Source organism: Drosophila ficusphila, unplaced genomic scaffold (assembly GCF_018152265.1).
Source record: "Drosophila ficusphila isolate 14025-0441.05 unplaced genomic scaffold, ASM1815226v1 contig_106, whole genome shotgun sequence".
NCBI lineage: Eukaryota > Metazoa > Arthropoda > Insecta > Diptera > Drosophilidae > Drosophila > Drosophila ficusphila.
The window spans coordinates 12,224,000-12,229,660 of NW_025063993.1; positions in this window are offsets into that span (position 1 = coordinate 12,224,000).

Here is a 5,661-nt window from a genome sequence, read left to right on the forward strand (position 1 = left end):
CAATTATGGAAAAAGAACTTACTTTACTTATTTTGAAATCAGAGTGATTTATTATCCGTGTGGAACTTTTTTTTATGATAGGTGGATCACGTTTCATTTTAATGTATTTTCCCAGTGATTTATGACTTGTTTAATTTTTTTCTTCAAATGTAGCCATAAGGTTCCTCACTCACTGTCTCCATTTCGAGCTGCCGCCACTGCATTGCGCTTGTCAATCAGCGCCCCTTGTTGAGAATGACGAAAAGTGCATAATGTGGGGGTCACTCCAGTGGGAGTTGGAATGGGGGGAATGGAAATGGGGAAGGGGGAGGGAGATATGCGGAGTTGGGGGCACAATGTGTTCAAGTGGCCTGCGGAATAAATCATGCGTGCTGACCGAACGACCTCCCACCAATGAATTCAGACTTCAGACTCCAGTGGACCAACGACAAATGCGACCACACTTGAAGCTGCATTAAGCGAGGAAGTAACGAGAGCTCAGTAACTAAACTGAAAAAAATGTTTGATACCATAGAAAATATTTGTTAAAATTTTATATATAATAATGAGCTGAAAAGGAGTCCAAAATATAATTCTCGTGGTAAGAAAGTCTCAATATAAAGTTATTTTAATATGTTTTAGGTATTACTTAAAGGTATTAAAACCTATATGTTTGTTTTTCCTCTGCTCCCCATCTATAGTATATCCCACACACTCCCCCGCCTCAATCATTGCTAACTTATCTTATTGTTGATAAATGCTGCATTTCATTTCTTTCCGACTCCGGTTGCTGCTCAATTGTTGTCTGTATGTGGCATGAAAATTCGACAAAAACTCACTTGAGACAAATTGTGAATTCGTTTGAGGAGGAGCATCTACTTGAAGTGCGCTTAGCACAAATTTGTTTTGTTATGGAAAATGTTTTATTAGCAGCCGAGGATGGGGGCATTTCATCTTGGGGAGGTTGCGATGGAAACTGTCGCGTAGGCGTTTGATTCACCCGCCTAGATGAAGATTAGTTGCGTTCTGTAAAAAGAGGCCAACGGAGAGGTCATATATATATAAATATATGTATCGCTATAGGAGCTATCAGATCGAGTTGCTAAGCCTGTTAACTGGAGCAGAATAAGCTCGGAACATTTTTGGGAGCCGCACATGGTTACCTTTGACATCCGCGATGACATAATCTCATCGCGATATGGTGACCGTGAGATAAACATCCGAAAGGTATCATTATTACAAGGTCCAACAGGAGATTTGCAGTCATGGCAAAGGGGAAAGAAGCGGGGAAATGTTTTTATTTCGAGGGTTGCAGAGTCAGCCAAGCGAAAAACAAGCAGCGCACACGTGGACAGGACACACGCCAATTTGGGGGAGAGACGCACTCGCACTCGCACTCGCACTCGCACTATATACTATATACTATATCCCAGTCAGCAGTCAACAGAAATTATAATAACAGTAATTACCAGCAAACCAACAGACCATCAGGGTCCTCGAAACCCAGGGCAGAAAAGGGGGGAAAATACTGAAGAAAAACTTACGTGTTTCCTACAATCAAATTTATAACTCAAGTGCAGGACAACACCCCAAAACACTAAAGCAACAGGAAGTGGCGGTGAAACCGCATTACACTGAGAAAAATATAAGTTTTAAAATGCATAAGCTACAAATAAAATAAGTCTAATTTCTGAGTTTAAATATTTTAATTCATATTATAATTATTGTTTTTTTAATTAAATCAATGATTCATACCACTCTTGTTAAAAAGGTATCTAAGTACACTGTAGACTTTCAGGAATAAATTGTACGCAATAAAAATAAAAATATAATAAGTCTTATTTAAATTTATACTTTTAAATGATTCACTAGTTTTTAGTAGCATATATTTGAATGTATATATTTTTTGTACATGACCAAAGCTTTTTTGCGTGTAAGAAACCACCCCCAAGAAAGGATTCGATTGGAACTAGGAATAGAAATCGGAGTCTATATAAAAGTTAGTTGCATGTTTCGCTTGTTGCAGTCGTCGCCGCTGACAAATGGGCCACGTGCCTTATCATCCGGGAATATAACGAGCGGCGGACGCAGGACAAGTAAAAATAGAGCAACTCCGGCGGAGAGATCACGTATATACTATACGTACCCCTCGCGAGCCAAACCCCTGATTATGCAGCCGGGCAAAATAGATGGGATCCGAACACGAAAACCAATTTGTAAACGACAAATGCAGACAAGGCTGCACGAAGGGGAAGTCGCGTTCTGGCCACTAATGTGGCATGCAAACACACAAATGCATTCAAAATAAAGCCAATAATAATAAACTTCAATCGAAAGTGCAAACAGCGAACTTTCGAAAGGAGACAAATGATCAGGGGTGAAGTAACCCTCTTGAAGTTCACTGCGAACAAATTTGATTACTCGATGTGCAAACTCTTGACTTAAAGTTTTTGTGTTCATGGACCACAAAACAATTCTTAAAAACGTTTCTAAGATTTTTTTATTCCAAAGGAAAAAATAATTAAATTAAACTTCAGCTTGTGACATGAAATTTCATTAGTATTCTTTTTTTGTGAGTGAATCCCTTCAAAAATCCCCATCCAGCTGCGCGCATCCCCAAGGACTTTGGCTACTGTTCAAAACCATTCCGCCTTCTGGAGGATATTCAATCCTAGTCATCCTCCTTCCCCCAGAAGAGCTCACCTTTTATCGGGCTCTCATCAATTTACGGTCTGTTTTTTTTTTCATATTTTACCAATCAGACAAAGCGCGTGTCCCAAGAACGTTTTGAATTAATTTAATGCCCTGTGCCTGCTGCCAGATGATGGCCCAAAGACCATGTCGCGTCAACATCATAATTCAAAAACTTCATTCGAAAACATGACGTTTTCATTTCGGCACGCGTCCCACCCAAAAGCAAAAAAAAAACTTCCTTTCATTCATTCATTTGCGTGGCCAGAGGGTTGGAAAAGTTACGGCGGTGTGAAACTCGCCAGCGGCGCTTTCATAATCATAATTTCATTCCGCCTTTAAGTGCTGAGAAATTGTGTTTATGTTTAGTTTAATTTGCAGTTTTCAGCTGGGACGAGGGTGAAGACTAAATGTAACACTGACATGCAAAAAAAATTGTATAAAACTATAAATGCACTTGGAAAAATATATGCAAATATGCTAAACTAAAGCTTGGAGGAGTTTTAAATTTAGAGTTTTATATAGTTGATTTTATCATCGCTTGTAATTCTATTTTAAATACTTTTTCTATTTTGTTTTTTTTTTTTCTAAGTTTTTAAGACACTTTTTTTTTAAGAGTTCAAATTGCAACAAAAACTGCGATCCTAAGTCTGTGGCTTTTAGTGTCATTTTACTTGGTCGTCTGCCAGGCATGAAATTGCAGACTAAGGCCGCCATATAGGGTTGAACCAGACATCGTCCTGTCAAGTTTGGTGGTTACTAATAGACCTGATTGATGACTCAGCCTGGTGGCATATGTTCCTCCAAAGTTTACGGCCAAGTTAAGCCTAAGAGCAGCTGCTAAAAGCCAACCAGCCAACCTGGTCTCCTGGGGCACTAAGCTTTAAACTTAAAAAAGCTGAAACTCTAATGCCACATAAGCTGCCATTAAGGCATTGCTGTCAGATCCACCACACCCAGCATTGAAAACGAATAAAAATCAATTTAATAATTTAAGCTAAAGACTTTTTCAATTAACGGCGGTGACAAGAGACCACAGACTAAGCCGCAGGACATCAGAGGCGGCCGGACTCCATTATCCTGGCTTGGGGGTGTGGTCAGCCGGCAGATGAAGCAGCGGAGCGGAAATCGAAACCAATAAATTTCACAAGGCTGGGAAATTATGAAAATCCTAATTGAAGCGGGGAAAATATAGTGTTTCTATCTGGGTGAGGACAAGGCTCTTTTCGTCCTTCTTATTTTTCTTTTTGTATCGATTTACCTGGCGAAGAGGATATCTTCATGGGGGCGTTGGCTGCTAATAGCATTTCTAATTGGTGTTCAGTCGTCCGCTTTTCCCGGTAGATTACTGCGGGTTCCTTTTGATGATGTTTACTGCAGGACACACACGATTAGAGTTCCTGATAACTGGTCACCATAATCAAAAGTGGCTTAAAAATAATGCGAAAATAATTGTCCCTTTTCCAATGAAATTGTAAATATTATATTAATTATATCTCACTTGAAAAGGAGTAAAAGTAAGCCTATTAAATACTTTTTTTTTTGAGAGATAGGATAAGATTAGATAAGCTTATATCAAAATAAATAGTTGCGAAACTTAGTAAAAACTGAATTGCAAACGCAGATTTATTATTTTAATTTCCAATAAATCAAAACTAAACTTATTTTCATAAAGAATCGAATCAAATATTTATTGAACCCTATTCAAACTTCTCAGATATGTCTCCAGCCAATATATATTTGCCTGCCCATTCAAATTCAAGCTGTCAATTTTTTAAACACCTAAATCTTGATAAAACGCCACGCTAGCCCCACAACCCGAAAAAACTTTTATCGAAAGCCAACAAAAAATGGAGGAAAAGAGGAAAATCAGCAAATAATAAGCGAAGTGTCGCGCTTGATTTATGTGATTTGTTTGGAGGTTTTGGGGAGTAGGTGCCAGGACTCGTGTGGGTGTGTAAATGTGCCTTTAATGGCGCTTTGTCATCATCAACATTTGTCCTCGTGCCGAGTGCGTAGCCGGCAGGCAACAGGATATGATTTATGCCCTCCATTTCTAGGCGCCCACATATGTGTAGTTTGCTGTTGGGTATTATTTTTTCAGGGGAACCACAGAGAAAGCCACAGCTAACTTGGCTTACTGCCGAGATTTTTTCGGTTCAGAACTTTTTCCGGCTTTGTCGGCCTAATGACAATTTTTTTTATATGATTTGCTAGGGTAGGGACTTGATAATAGCGAAGGCCCCGGGACCTAATCATAATTTATATACGTTTTTGCTTACGCCTTGTATTTGTGGGTTTGATTTATGAGAATGCCAACTTGCTGTTCATCTGATGCGATTTTAATGCAGTCCGTTTCTATAGAAAGTTTCCTCAATTGATGGACTTTGATTTGAACCCTTGAGTACTCTACTGAGTGATTGATTCCATGGCATTCCTTCAATTGCACTCGCTCTCCCAGTTCAGAATGCATTTTTCTTGATTCTTTTCTTTCTCGTCGGGCATCCGAGTGGCAGGGGTCGTAAATCATATTTCTCTTGACATTTCAACTTGGTCCCAATTGAGAGTATCTCCTCGAGCTGCATTGTTTACATAAGTCAATTTGATTACGTTCTGTTGACAATTGAATGGCAAGCCAATCAATCACAACTATTTCCGACTTGGCCCAGAAACAATGAGTGCGAGTGCATAAATCAGTGCATTGAATGCAGTTGAAATAGTTTTCGCAATTGAAACGCAATCCGCAGTCGAAGCGGATGCTCCGCTCGGGTCAATAGAGTAATTGAGACTGGCGCCACAGAGGCGGAGGGCAAAAGGGATAAACAAACAAGTCGGGAGACGTCCGAGTGCCGAAGGGGGTTGCAAATGGATGCGGGCTCTGCATTTATGCAAATGATTTCGAGCAGGGCTCGACCAGATACAGTTACCCGCTCTGTATAAAGCTTGGGATCGATCTGGAGATGGCAGCATAGAATATGTTTTTTTTTGGTA